The sequence below is a fragment of the Trachemys scripta genome, chromosome 1, assembly GCF_013100865.1.
Source record: "Trachemys scripta elegans isolate TJP31775 chromosome 1, CAS_Tse_1.0, whole genome shotgun sequence".
Classification (NCBI taxonomy): Eukaryota; Metazoa; Chordata; order Testudines; family Emydidae; genus Trachemys; species Trachemys scripta.
The window spans coordinates 141,638,677-141,654,354 of NC_048298.1; the positions used below are offsets into that span (position 1 = coordinate 141,638,677).

The 15,678-nt window shown below is 47.9% G+C and overlaps 1 long non-coding RNA gene across 1 annotated transcript in view; it reads left to right on the plus strand.

Annotated features, from left to right (window-relative positions):
• Positions 1 to 12,738, plus strand: part of LOC117870989 — a 60,622-nt gene extending 47,884 nt beyond the window's left edge. The window contains exons 2-3 of the long non-coding RNA XR_004644114.1: positions 3,643 to 3,830; positions 12,681 to 12,738. This is a non-coding gene — a long non-coding RNA (uncharacterized LOC117870989). The remainder of the gene's footprint in view (positions 1 to 3,642; positions 3,831 to 12,680) is intronic.
• The last annotated feature ends 2,940 nt before the right edge of the window (positions 12,739 to 15,678 follow it).

Consider the following 15,678-nt stretch of genomic DNA (forward strand, 5'->3'; position numbering starts at 1 on the left):
CACAGCCCCATCCCTTTCTGTCCCTTCCCTGGGACCCTGTCCCTGCTGCACCCAGGGTCCCACCCATTCCGCCATCCCCACAACCTGTTTGCTCCTTTCTGCCCCCCCCACTGCAGCCCCAAGACCAGAGAAGCTCTGTCCCTGTGTCACAGCCCCAGGGCCGCAGCAGGGAGTGAGAGCTACTCCAGGGATCTGGGTGCTGGGACCTCCCCTGCCACCCCCCACGCTTCTGCAGGAGACCAGGGTTGGGGCTCTGGGGCTTCTCCCACACCGCCCGGCACTTCTGCCAGAAAGCGGGGTCAGGTGTAGGGGCTTCCCCTGCCACCCCGTGGCTTCTGCCAGGATGGTGTCCGGGCACTGGGGGCTTCCTCTGCTGGGGATGGGGTCAGGGACTGCTGGGGGGGCTTCAGATCGGGATGGGGTTGGGGGGCCGCTGGGGGGCATCACCCATCCCGTGGCTTCTCATGGGATGGCATAAGGGGGCGCTGCAGGGAGTCCCCCCATCCCACAGCTCCTACTGGGGACGGGAGGACTGCTGCAGGAGTTTCCCCTGTCCCACGGGGGGGGGGGGGCTTCCCCCATCCCACAGCTTCTACCAGGGACAGGTTTGGGGGGGCACTGCAGGGGCTTCTCCAACCCAGGGGGTTCTGATAGGGAGGGGGTTGGCAGGCTGCTGGGGGGTTTCCTCCATCCAGCAACTTCTGCCAGGGACGGGAGGTGCCCAGACCCTGCCCACTCACCGGGCCCCAGTTGGCCAGGGCCCCTGGGCCCAGACCCGTGGGCTCAGAGGCTAATCTGCCACTGTGTATGATAGTTCAGTTTTCCCCTCAAATGTGCATTATTTTGCAGTTATTAAATTGAAGTTCATCTGTCATCATCTTGCCCCATCACCTAGCTTGAATAGGTCATCTCTTAAGTTCCTCACTGTCTTTTGTGGCCTTGACTAAGGTAGATCGATGCAAGACAGCTTACACTGACATAACTCTGTAAGTGTCCACACTAAAATTTTGCTCCCCCCAGCATAACTCACCCACTACACTGACTTACTAATGCCACCTCCACGAGTGGCGTAGAGTCAGTATCGATGTAGTTAGGTCAATGCAATGTCAGCACAGACACTGCGTTGCTTACATGGACTGTTGCTGGCTTTCAGAAGCCATCCCACAATGCCCCAGATTGACAGTTCAATCAGAGCAAGTGCTCCTGGTGAGGACGCACACCACTGACACAAGAAGCAAAGTGTAGACATGCACAAACGATCTAATTACTGTGGCGCCTGTATTCCGATGTAAGTTAAGTCGACTTAATTTAGTAGTGTAGATGTGCCCTATGCCAAATAACTTGGTGTCATCAGCAAATTTTGCTCCTTTGTTGCTCATCCTCCCTTTGTAGATCATTAATAAATATATTACACAATGTTTCCTTGAATGTGACCTTAAGTTATCCCACTGTTAACCTTTTGTGATGATGAAAATTGATTATAGACACATTTACAATACCACTGGCATATATTTTATTATTGTTGTTTAGTAGCATCCAAAATGTGTTAGGAACTGTAGAGATATACAGGAACTGCCCCAAAGAGTTTAGAGTCCAAACAGAAAACGAGTATGGGAAAGCAATATAGTTTACAAGCAAATCTGTGGTGATGGTAGTGCCTTTATTTATATAATGCATGAATTTATTATACCCCTTCCTCTCCCTTTCTTACTATGTATCCTGATGGTCTAAACTGCTTCCCCATTTGCTATCCTGCTCTTAAATTAAGTGGGCCTGATTCTCTTTCCATTACTCCTGTTTTACACCGGTGTCATTCCACTGAAATGAAGTTACAAAGGATGTTACTTGCATCTTGTATGTCGTGTACTCATGCATCAAGACTGATGTATGTGAGTGGAGAATTAAATGTGTTAGCACTTCACACTTACTCTGCACAATTGTAAACAACCACACAAGATGCAAGGGAGTGGCAAATCAGACCCAGCAAACTCTCCTCCCTCCCAGCACTTCCCTCCTTTTATTTAAGATTAATGAAGAAAAATAAGAAAAAAGAAAAGTCAAGTCTCCATGAAAGAGCACAGTGTGTTTTTCCTCTGGGTCAGGCTGTAGCAATTGAAATCAATGGACTGTGTCGAAGCTTAGTCTTTCTGAAAATCCAGCCTAAGTTGGGCACATAAAATTAATGGATACTTTTGCAAATATTGTTCTTAACCTCTCTGAGTTTCAGTTTGGTATTTATAAAATGGAGATAATATAAAATCTATCTCACAGGTAGGGGTTGTGAAGATGCATTCATTCATTTACATTTGTGAGGTACTCAAACTCTACATTCAGTGAGCGCCACAGAAAAGCCTTTCAGTAAATATGGGCGAAGGCATGTTCAGGGAGGGGTTTGTTAACCAGGTAATTAGACTCTTTAGGAGTAGGAAATCTGGTCAACATGAGTAGTTCATTTTTTTAATTCAACGAAATAAAAGTAACAAAACCCCCAGAAGGTGAGTGAGGTTTTGAAGTTTATATTCTACTAGAACCGTTAACACCTGTAAGAAATGTAAAAGCACAGCAAACCACAACATCAATCGTGCAACTGCCCCACTCCCCCTGCCCTGCTTCCATAGTACTGTACAATAAGAACCACCAGAAATTCTAGGGCATGACTCTGCTGTGAGGGCTTTCCCACTAGGATGAAGGAGACACATTTGGACACTTTGGCTAAAATTTTCAAAAGCACCGAAGTGACTTAGGTGCCTCAGGCCTGGTCTACACCTAAAATTTAAGTTGATTTAGCTATATTGCTCTGGGCTGTGACATATTTAATAGCAAAAGAAATTCTAATAGCAAAAGAAATTAATCTAATATTTCACACCCTGTGCGACAGTGATGTTGACCTAACTCCCACTGTAGATGTAGCTAGGTCAAAGGAAGAATTCTGTAGTAAGCAGCTATACTGCTGTAACACAGTGGTGTAGACACTTGCTACAGTGAGGTGGTAGCTAGGTTGACGGAAGAATTCTTCTATTGACCTAGCTGTGTCTACACCAGGGCTTAGGTCAGCTTAACTACACCTCTCAGGGGTGTGAAACACCTCCAAGTGCTATAGCTAGGTCATCCTAAGTTTTAGTATAGACAAAGCCTCGGGTATTTAGAAGCCTACATCCCACTAGTACTTAAGCTTTTAAGTGCATGAATCATATTTGAAATAGGACTTAGGCCTGGTCTACACTACACAGTTAGGTGACATAAGTTGCCTTGCCTCAACCTATTTGTGCATGTGTCTACATTCAGATTTCAGTCTGGCCAATGGAAGTGCTCCATAATCTTGACGCAGTAAAACTACCTCCTTGAGTGGTGTAGAGCCATGATGGATCTACTAATGTCAATGCAGTGCAAGTGTAGACCTGTGTGGACTCTAACAGTTCTCCAGCAGCTGTTCCACAATGCCCCATTCCCTGCGACAGTGACTACTCTGGTCACCATTGTAAACACTGGGGTCATGGAGACTGGAAGCCACCATCCCTCCCTTTAAAATCTCCCCAGGTATTTTTGAAATGCCTTTTCCCGATTGCCCAGCTTGGTGAGCATACCTAGCAGCTCTCTCTTGTTATGTGCAACTGACCAGTTGACCATGACAACCCCCTGCAGATCACTGTGGATACGTTGGAGGAACCTGAGACAGAGAATTCTGCTGTGAACTGCACGGAGGAGGAGGGGGCAGACATGGCAGGGGTCCAGCCATGCCACAAGTCAGGACCTGTTCAAGACTCCATCACAGTCTAGTCACTCCTGCCAACCAAGCAAGAAGAGTGCGATGAAGGGGAAGGGACCTTGGGGTAAGTGTGTGCATGCATTTTTCCTTATAATGCTTAAAATGAAAGATGGCACCCAGCCCATTGCCCTATACTTGTACCCATGGAATAGGGAACAAAATTTTAGTCTTTAATTATGCAACCATAATTCCTTTCCCTTCTTCACCATGGTGGGGCCATATGCACCATGGCTGCAGCTGGAGAGCAGTGTTCTGTAGAGGCACTCCAAAGCTGTCAATAAGCATGTCTTATTAAAAGTTTTTATGGGAAGAAAGGAAGGGAGTTTTGAAACTTATCTTTTCCTTTCTTTTGTGACTGTCAGTCCACTGGTACAATCCAATCCATCAGCTCTTATTAGCAGTTGCTGCCTTTGAAGCCTTGAGGGGTGCCCCTGCCCCCCACCTGCAGCGTGACTGACCCTGAGGAGAAGGAGAAAGAAAAGGACTAGGGAGTACTGTTCAGTTAGATCCTGAAAGCCAGTGCTGCATTGGATCAGTGGCATCATCTTTCTGAGTTGCCAGGGGGTGCTCAAACCCTGCTCCACCCCATGCCTCATCCCCACTCCACTCCTTCTCACCCCCCACCTGCCTCTTTCCATCCCCGCTCCATCCTTGCCCTGTCTCTTCCTGCCCTGTTCCGCATGCTCCCCCGAGCATGCCCTGCCCCTGCTCCTATCCCTGCGTGGCACCACATCCTGCACACCGCTGAACAGCTGATCGTGGCAGGGGGAGGCTTTAGGGGCGAGGGGGGGAGCTGATCAGGGGGCCTGCCAGTGAGTGCATTTTTTCCCCTGGGTGCTCCAGCCCCAGAGCATTCACAGAGTGGGCACCTATGCATTGGATCATGAACAAAGGGCCTTGAGGGTCAACATGGCAGACTGCATGGAGAAGGAATGAGCAGACAAGAGCGAGTACCATCCGGAAAAAGAGGGGGAGATGCACCAGGACATCATGGGGTTTCTCAGGCAGCAAACACAAATGCTTCAGACCCTGGTTGACCTACAGGTCCAAAAATTGCAGACTCCCCATCTTTTGCAGTCCTTAGAGAACTCCATGGCAGCAGCTACCTATGCTCCCCAACATACCACATGGCATCAAGGGACACATCTTTACCCCTAATCACTCCATGGGACAGCAAGGCAAACTACAGCTTCCTATATACTGATCTGCAAGAAATATGGTTGGTGTATGTGTAGTTGCAACAGGCAATATTTGTGCACTGCGATGGACAGAAATGTCTGCTGTAAAGTTCTGTTCCATTAATCTATGTTAAAAGTTTATATTGCATGGCCAGTGGTTTTCTGCACATTGGTTTTCTGTACTGTAACTCAAAACATTTCTATTTTTTTAAAAATAATTTCATCTTTATTAGTGTACAACACAGATTGCAGAATGTGTGGTGGGGCTCAAAGCATACAATGCTTGTACATGTATGACACAGAGCTCAGAGGTTCAGAAAACACCAAGTCATATTTGTAAATGTACAGCAAGCACTGCATAATCCATATCTTCAGTAAAACTCACAGTGAAGGCTATAAATGTACAGCAAGCACAACACGATTCCTAACACTCTCAAAGCTTCAGGACCAGAGAATAGGCCAATAGAGAACATTAGTGTAACTGACCGTTAAAGAGCTCTTTTGAAGCCTCCATCAACTGCATAGCTCCATGTTGAGGTCTTGTAATGTGGTCTTTGTGTCTGGCTCTTCAAAGTCAGCAGACAGCTGCTTCACCTCTGCCTATCCCAGCAGCTTTTCCCACTTTGCCTCACTGACAGGATGCAGGATGCAATGGGCAGCTGTCCCTTCAATCTACCAAAAGCACATTCAATAATCATTGTGCATCTGTGAGCTGATAGCTGAATCTTCCTTTGGTGCTGTCAAGGTGGCCAGTGTATGGCTTCATGAGCCAGGGGAGCAAGGTCCCCCAGCATCACTATTGGCATTTCCATTTGGCGTCTCCAATGGTAATCTGCTCGTTAGGAAAGAATGCCCATGCTTGCAACTTTCTGAACAGTCCTGTGTTCTTAGGATGTGAGAGTCATGCACCTTCCCTAACCAGCCCACATGAATATCAGTGAAGTGTCCCTTGTGATCCATCAATGCTTGCATAACCATAGAAAAGCAGCCTTTTCTGTTGATGCACTCTGTAGCAAGGTGATCTGCTGCTGAAGTAGAGATGTGCATGCCATCTGTTGCCCCTCTGCAGTTCAAGAACCTCATTGCTGCAAATCCATGCACTATGTCCTGCACATTGCCCAGAGTCACTGTCCTGTGCAAGAAGAGATGATTAATGGTCCTACACACTTGCATGATGATGGCACTCACTGTGGATTTCCCAACTCCAAAATGATTGCCCACTGACCAGTAGCTGTCCAGCACTGCAAGCCACTCACTTCTCCAGTGATGTCATTCAGGTGTCTGTGTGCTCAAAGGGGAGCTCAGCACACAGATCTAGGAATGTGGCCTTTCACATCCAAAAGTTTGAATTCTTTTTGATATGACCCTCAGCAAGTTGTCCTCCAAGAAATCATCATATTCCCCCTTGTTGCGGTTCTTCATGCAGGTCTGCAAAAAAAAAAAAGTGGGAATCATGTATCCCATATTTGCAGTGTTGATGAGACTAGGGCAGAGCGTTGTGTGCTCCAAGCTTCTGTTAGAGAAGATAGGCAGTAAAAAGTGATATGCAGGTTTGTGGAATTTTTTTTAAAAGTGCAAAAATTATGGGATACAGATGGTGTTCTGAGATAGAGAAAGTTGCCTGCTACAAACTTGACCCCCTAGGTCCCGGAGATACCTGAGCAAGTCATTTCTATCCCGTGCAATGTTGCAAAAAGTTCCTAAAAGGCATTTCATTAGATGGTGGCAGGTGGCACACTGGGTTAACTGCCTGTGGTGCACTTTGCATTGACACAAGTTCTCCTGCTGAGTATCACAGTGCTGACGAGAATGTACACACCTGAGTGTTATACAAACTTTAATGGCTGTACACCAACATAACTTGCGTCGACCAAAGTTGTAATGTAGACATGGCTTAAGCTCCTAGACTACTTAGGAACTTCTGAAAATTTTACCCTTAGTTTTAGCACTGGCTGATTCATTTTTTTGTTTTTCCTCCTGATATCCCAGACTGAGTCCTCAATATATTGGATGGGTGGGAAGAGTGAATGAAGACCTATTTAACAAAATGTATTGATGAGGGAGTAGGGAAGCCAGGACAGCAGTTCAGATTAGGAAAGAATGAGAGAACTAACAAGACATGTGCCCAATATTCCCTCAGATGCTTAGCTTGTATGTTATATCTCCTTCCCATATCCTTATCTGTCTTGCCAATTCAGAGTGTAAGTTCTTCAGGGCAGGGACTATATGTCCTGTAAGTTCTCTGAGGCACCTTGCACATTTTGGGGGTGTTGAATATAAAAACAAACTTGGGAAATACAACCTAGATGGACCTACTATAAGGTGGGTGCATAACTGGTTGAAAACCATTCCCGGAGAGTAGTTATCAGTGGTTCACAGTCAAGCTGGAAGGCTTCGGTGCTGGAACTAGGGGTGCTGCCATACCCACTGGCTTGTATACAGGGTTCACAGTTTGATTCAATGGCTCTCAGCACCCCCACTATACAAATTATTCCTGCATCCCTACTGGAAGTGCATATTGAGTGGAGTCCCGCAGGGATCAGTTCTGGGTCCGTATCTCTTCAATATCTTCATCAATGATTTAGAGAATGGCATAGAGAGTACACTTATAAAGTTTGCAGATGATACCAAGCTGGGAGAGGTTGCAAGAGCTTTGGAGGATAGGATTAAATTTCAAAATGATCTGGACAAACTGGAGAAATGGTCTGAAGTAAATAGAACGAAATTCAATAAGGACAAATGCAAAGTATTCCACTTAGGAAGGAACAGTCAATTGTACACATACAAAATGGGAAATGACTGCCTAGGAAGGAGTACTGCAGAAAGGGATCTGGGGGTCATAGTGGATCACAAGCAAAATATGAGTCAACTGTGTAACACTGTTGCAAAAAAAGCAAACATCATTCTGAGATGTATTAGCAGGAGTGTTGTTAGCAAGACACAAGAAGTAATTCTTCTGCTCTATTCTGCACTGACTAGGCCTCAACTGGAGTATTGTGTCCAGTTCTGGGCGTCACATCTCAGGAAAGATGTGGACAAATTGGAGAAAGTCCAGAGAAGAGCAACAAAAATGATTAAAGGTCTAGAAAACATGACCTATGAGGAAAGATTAAAAAACTGGGTCTGTTTAGTGTGGAGAAGAGGAGACTGAGAGGGGACATAACAGTTTTCAAGTACATATCAGATGGTGTCAGGGCACTGAGGGCTTCCTCTTCTGGGGAGGGAGGTAAATTGTTCTCATTAACTTCTGAGGATAGGACACGAAGCAATGGGCTTAAATTGCAGCAAGGGCGGTTTAGGTTGGACATTAGGAAAAACTTCCTAACTGTCAGAGTCATTAACCAATGGAATAAATTGCCTAGGGAGGTTGTGGAATCTCCGTCATTGGAGATTTTTAAGAGCAGGTTAGACAAACACCTTTCAGGAAGGGACTAGATAATACTTAGTCCTGCCTTGAGTGCAGGGGACTGGACTAGTTGACCTCTTGAGGTCCTTTCCAATCCTATGATTCTATGATTCCCTCTGGCAGGGCCATCTTCCTCTCATCCTCCCTCCTATTGGCTTAGTCAGCCTTCCATCTCCCAGGGTTTTGTCCAATCACAAGGGTTAACACACACACACTTTATTGGCGAAGGAAACACAGTGCAGTCTTCCCTGTTTCTCATCTACCTGGAAAGAATATTTTCCTCCTTTTTCATCTGCCCCATTGACCCAGGTTACATTGACATTATTCAGGAGAGAAAATAACCAATGTTAGTCAATTTTATTAGTTAAAGACAAAACAGTACAATACTGAAAGGAAAGAATTAATACTACAGCAATTCAATCTTAAGAGCAATCTTGTGCACATTCAATTTTGTTCCAAACAGATGTATTCAAAACTATCTGTATATGGTTGTTTAAAAGTCAGAGAACTTTCTATATGTTAAGACTTAACCCACAAATCAACTTTTTGTCATGTTTTCCTGTATCAACCTGTTCCTTTCCTATCTTTGTTTTTGGATATCACGCTTCAGGCTCCAAGGGGCCATGAAAGCACTCACTACCTTAGGACACAGTACTAATATCTTGTCTCTTACTGGTTTTCTATTTGACTGTGCCAAGAACTGAGTTCAGCTTTGAAAAGTTTTATGGGAGATGTACCTTAGTATGAGCAGAACAACATTCTGGGGAAAGCATAAAACATGTCAGTTAACATAACTACCCCACATTCATATATTATATAATGTATACAATATTAATGCCCATCGACATTAATGTGGTGTATGTAATACATATTACACTACACTAACATATACAAGCTGTGTGGGTAGCCGTAGCTGGTGCAGCTGGGGTGCTGTAGGAAAAATGTGGGGAGATCCAGGACTGGGATAGTTGGGAGTTCCATGGGTTCAGATTGAAAGGCATCAGTAAAGCTGTGGGGTGTATGAGCTAGAGTAGCAGGAAGTTCTACAATCCATAATTGAAATACATAGAATCATAGAATATAAGGGTTGGAAGGGACCTCAGAAGGTCATCTAGTCCAACCTCCTGCTCAGAGCAGGGCCAATCCCCAGACAGATTTTTGCCCCAGATTCCTAAATGGCCCCCTCAAGGATTGAACTCACAACCCTGGGTTTAGCAGGCCAATGCTCAAACCACTGAGCTATCCCTCCCCCCAATATACTGTAATATTCGCTTATACAAATCAAAAGATTTATTGGGAGACTGCAAGTAACAACTCCAGCATACTGGACTTAACTTCCTGCCAGGGCCGGCTCCAGGCACCAGCCCACCAAGCTTGTGCTTGGGGCGTCACCTGGAGGGGGGCGGCACGGCGCTCCGGCCCCCGGGGATAGCGGGGCCATGGCCGGGCTCGCCGCCCTCCCCGCAGTGCTCTGGCCGCCCTCCCCCCCGGCGCCCTCCCCCCGGCCGCTGGGGGGAGAGCGGCGAGCCCTGGCTGGGGCTCGCCGCCCTGCCCCCTGCTCTCTGGCCGCCGGGGGGAGAGCGGAGCCTGGGGCGGCAAAAAAGCCAGAGCCGGCCCTGCTTCCTGCATCTCCCCCAATTAGATATAACAACATAACATCAAAACAAGACAACAACTTAGCACTAAGATAATGGTACAGCATCACTTCAAGGAGTTCTGCCTCTCCTTGCTAGCACTTTCCTTTCTTGACAGATAAGACAGGAGAGTACCCAGTCCTTAATATCTGCAGCCATGCACAGCCAAAAAATCCTGTTGGATACCCAGGTCAGCTCTTTTCATACCTTAGGTGGCCTGTTGCTTTGTTATCATGTAGACACTCCAGTACTATTCTCTGTAAGCTTGCTGGCAAAGCAATGCTGTTACCCTTTTGCACCAGCAAGTTGCTGTTATATTTCATGGTGTACAAACAGAGATGTTAGATAAAACATAAAATACTCTTGCTGGAAGGTTGCAACATAACACTACTTTATTTCTTAGAATTCAAAATGATAACACATGGGAATCCAAAACCAAAAAGAGACAAAGCAGGCTTCTCCATAAAACAGAGAGTCGCAACTTACCCCACCTTACTCTAGGCTGTCTGTCTGCAGATTGTCTCTGATCACACACTTCTCTACAGAACCCCCTGACTGCAAGCAGGACTAGAAAAGCTCCTGAGAATTTAAAGTGATGGATCAGAAGTTTAATACTGTTTTCTATACACCTCAGTTGGTAGCTGGATCAATAGATAGTTGTTCCTGAACTATGCTGAACCTCCCCCGTCTGGGTCTCCTTCAGGAAGTCTGTTGGTATACCAGAAATAACTCAAAGCTCTTAGGTCTGGTCTACACTAGGAGGTTATGTCGAATTTAGCAGCATTAAATGGAATTAACCCTGCACCCGTCCACACAACGAAGCTATTTAGTTCAACATAGAGGTCTCTTAAATTCAATTTCTGTACTCCTCCCCAACGAGGGGAGTAGCACTAAATTCGACATGGCCATGTCGAATTAGGGTAGGTGTGGATGGAAATCGACGCTAATAGCTCCGGGAGCTATCCCACAGTGCACCAATCTGTTGACGCTCTGGACAGCAGTCCGAGCTCGGATGATCTGACCAGCCACACAGGAAAAGCCCCGGGAAAATTTGAATTCCTTTTCCTGTCTGGGCAGTTTGAATCCCTATTCCTGTTTGGACATCATGACGATCTCAGCTGCACTGGCAACGATGCAGAGTTCTCCAGCAGAGGTGACCATGCAATCTCAGAATAGAAAGAGGGCCCCAGCATGGACTGATCGGGAAGTCTTGGAACTGATCGCTGTGTGGGGCGATGAGTCCTTGCTTTTGGAGCTGCGATCGAAAAGACGGAATGCAAAGATCTACGAGAAGATCTCAAAAGCCACGACAGAGAGAGGATACAGCCGGTATGCAACGCAGTGCCGCGTGAAAAGGAGCTGAGACAAGCGTACCAGAAGACCAAAGAGTCAAACGGATGCTCCGGATCCCAGCCCCAGACATGCCGTTTCTACGAGGCACTGCATTTCATTCTAGGTGCGGCCGCCACCACTACCCCACCACTGACTGTGGACTCTGAGGATGGGATATTGTCGATGGCTGCTTCCTTGGAGATGTTAGTGGATGGGGAAGATGAGAAAGGTGAGGAGGAGGACGAGACAGTCGACAGCGCTTACAACGCTGATTTCCCAGACAGCCAGGATCTCTTCATCACCCTCACAGAGAACCCCTACCAACCGTCCCCAGGCGTTAACCTGGACCCTGAATCAGGAGAAGGATCAGTCGGTAAGTGTTTTAAACATGTAAACATTTATTTTGAACAGAACAGGAATATTAACAATGGGTTTTTCATGATTTGTTTGCCCTAGGCGCTTAACGTTTTAGTCCTTGGCAGTGCAACTACTGCAAAAGAATCTAACAATGTCCGGTTTATCATGATTAGTTTGCCCTAGGCGCTTTACTTTTTAGTCCTTGCCAGTGCAGCTACTGGAAAAGAAGGTCTATATGTGCGGGGATAGAGCTGAAATCCTCATGGGACATCTCCACGAAGCTCTCCTGGAGGTAATTGGAAAGCCTTTGCATGAGGTTCCTGGGGAGAGCAGCCTTATTGTGTCCTCCGTGGTAGGAAACTTTTCCTCGCCAGGCTATCATCAAGTACTCTGGGATCATTGCCTTGCAGAACATGGCGGCATACGGCCCTGGTTTTTGCTGGCTTTCACGCAGCATGCGTTCTTTCTCTGTCTCAGAAATTCTCAGCAGAGTGATGTCGCTCATGGTGACCTGCTTAGAATTAGGGGAATGTTACTATTGGGACTGCTTGCCTGTTCCTTTACAGAACTGTCACCGGCGGTTTACAGCCACGCGGTGGAGGCGGGAGAGGGGCAGCATACAGGGATCTTTCCCGGGGACCGCCACGAGGGGGTGGGACAGGGGCAGAGTTCATGCTTGCCGGATTGCCGGCAGCAGGAACTGACCAACGATAAGAGCATTGCTTTGAACATGAAAGGAGGGCACTGCTATAATTTAAGTTTTAAGCAGCCAAAAGTCTACGGCTTACCATGTCAGCTTGCTACCCGAATTCTGCTGTCCTGCCCCGCTTGTCTGATCTGCACTGCCAGACCCCAGGCATTGAATGCGAAGGCCGAAAATTCGACCTTGTCCTGAGCGTGCATTTGATAGGTGCTGTGCATGGTCTTGTTCACAGAGAAAGACTATATTCATTGTTCACAAAAAATTATCTTTGTGAGGAATTCACTCCCTTTTTCCCATCCCACAGCTGCGACTGTCTCCCGACCTACCCTGGCATCCCCCTCGCAGAAGCTGGCACAGATTAGGCGGAGAAAGAAAAGGACACGGGACAACATGTTCTCAGAACTTATGGGCTGCTCCCAAGCCGATGCGGCCCAGCAGACCCAGTGGAGGGAGAACACGTCGCAATACCAGCGAGCACACAGCAAATGGGAGGAGAGGTGGCAGCAGGAAGACCAGCAGGTGACTCAATCGCTGCTTGGACTAATGAGGGAGCAAATGGACACGCTCCGGCGCCTTGTGGATGTTCTGCAGGACCGGAGGCAGGAGGACAGAGCCCCGCTGCAGTCTATCTCTAACCGCCCTCCCCCGCCACAAACTCCCATACCCCCCTCACCCAAAGTCCCAAGAAGGAGGGGCAGCAGGGGCCGTGAAAACTATCACTCCACCCCTGCAGACCGCTCAAGTACCAGAAGGCTCTCATTCCCCAAAATTTGATAAGTCCTATCCTTCCCGCCTCACCCAAGCCCCCGTCCCAGTTTCATCCCCTAACTGTGTTGTTGTTAATAAAAAATATGTTTCTGTTAATTACTGTTTCCATCATGTTCTTTTAGGGGAGAGTGTGTTTGAAGGGGGGGAAGGGGTTGGTAATTGGAGAGGACAGTCACCTTTACCAGGGTACAGACATGGGGGCAGGTTCAGCAGAAGGTCACACACATATAGCAGTCACTAGGCACCCTGGTCAGTCTGGGAGGTGGTTTTCATGTTCTGTGTGGGGGGAGGGAGGGGGCATGTGACTTTGTGGCGGGGGAGGGCGGATAGAGATCTTATGCAGCGGTCCTTATCATGGATCACAGAGCCACGCAGCAGGGGATCTGTAACTGTCCTCCCCTGCCACAAAGTCACATAGCCCCCACACACAAAGTCCCGAAAAGGAGGGGTGGCAGGCTCCGTTGAAACAACCACCACTGCGGACCGCTCTAGGAGCAGGAGCCTGTCATTCCTCGAGTTTAGAAGCGTTCTTTCCATCACTACGCCCGCTCCCCACCACAGTCTGCGTCCCAGTTTCAACACTTTACCGCGAAATCCCTAATAAAGAAAACAGTGTTCATTAACAAAGTTCCATTTATTTTATTTTTAAACATGTGTTGGAAGGAGGGGGGATGGGGTGAACGGGGCATGTAGCTGGAGAGGATAAGTGGGTAAAGAAATGGGGGCAGGTTCAGCTTCTCTTTAAACAAACGTAATAGTCACAGGTTACCCTGCTCACTCAGGAACCTAGCTTTCAAAGCCTCCCGGATGCACAGCGCGTCCCGCTGGGCTCTTCTAATCGCACGGCTGTCTAGCTGGGCGTAATCAGCAGCCAGGCTATTCGCCTCAACCTCCCACCCCGCCATAAAGGTCTCCCCCTTGCTCTCACAGAGATTGTGGAGCACACAGCAAGCTGCAATAACAATGGGGATATTGGTTTCGCTGAGATCAGAGCGAGTCAGTAAGCTTCTCCATCTCCCCTTGAGACATCCAAAAGCACACTCCACCACCATTCTGCACTTGCTCAGACGCTAGTTGAAGAGTTCTTTTTCAGTGTCCAGGGCGCCTGTATAGGGCTTCATGAGCCAGGGCATTAGCGGGTAGGCTGGGTCCCCGAGGATCACTATAGGCATCTCCACATCCCCAACAGTTATTTTGTGGTCCGGGAAGTAAATACCTTCCTGCAGCCGTCTAAACAGACCAGAGTTCCTGAAAACACGAGCGTCATGAACCTTGCCTGGCCATCCTACGTTGATGTTTGTAAAATGTCCCCTATGGTCCACCAGTGCTTGCAGCACCATTGAAAAGTAGCCCTTTTGGTTAATGTACTGGCTGGCCTGGTGGTCCGGTCCCAGGATAGGGATGTGAGTTCCATCTATAGCCCCACCGCAGTTTGGGAATCCCATCGCGGTGAAGCCATCTATGATGACCTGGACGTTGAGATCAGTAGCTCAACGATTGCGTTGGCTACTTGCATCACAGCAACCCCCATGGTAGATTTGCCGATGCCAAAGTGATTCGCGACTGACCGGTAGCTGTCTGGCGTTGCAAGCTTCCAGAGGGCTATGGCCACTCGCTTCTGGACAGCCAGGGCTGCTCGCATCCGGGTGTCCTTGCGCTTCAGGGCAGGGGACAGCAACTCACAAAGTTCCAGGAAAGTTCCCTTCCGCATACGAAAGTTTCGCAGCCACTGTGATTCATCCCAGACCTGCAGCACTATGCGGTCCCACCAGTCCGTGCTTGTTTCCTGGGCCCAGAATCGCTGTTCCACAGCATCAACATGACCCATTGCCACCATGATGTTCACGGCGCAGGGTCCCGTGCTTTGTGAGAGGTCTGTGCCACTCTCAGACTTCATGTCCTCACCGCACTGCCGTAGCCTCCTCGCCCGATTTCTCAGCATCTGCCTCTGGAAAAGGTGGATGATAAGGTGCGAGGTGTTGACAACGGCCATAACTGCAGTGATGGTCGCAGCGGGCTCCATGCTTGCAGTGCTGTGGCGTCCGCGCTGTCACTCACCAGAAAAGTGCGCAAACTGATTGCCCACCGGCGCTTTCAGGGAGGGAGGGCGGGAGTGACGGTTGGATGACGACAGTTACCCAAAACCACCCTCGACACATTTTTTCCCCAGCAGGCATTGGGGGCTCGACCCAGAATTCCAATGGGCAGTGGGGACTGCGGGAACTGTGGGATAGCTGCCCACAGTGCACCGCTTCCAATGTCGATGCTTGCCCCGTTAGTGTGGACTCACAAAGTCGAATTACTGTCCTTAGTGTGGATACACATGTTTGACTTTGTAATATCGATTCCACATATTCGATTTAAGTACAATCGAACTACTCTTGTAGTGTAGACATACCCTTAGACTGTTCTTGCCTGTGATGTCACAAGACTAGTCTGAGTCTATTCTCACTGCCATCATCCAGCAGAGAACATCTGCGTCCACATTTTCTTTCCAAGTATATGGTGAATTCAGACAGTTGTGAATTCATCTC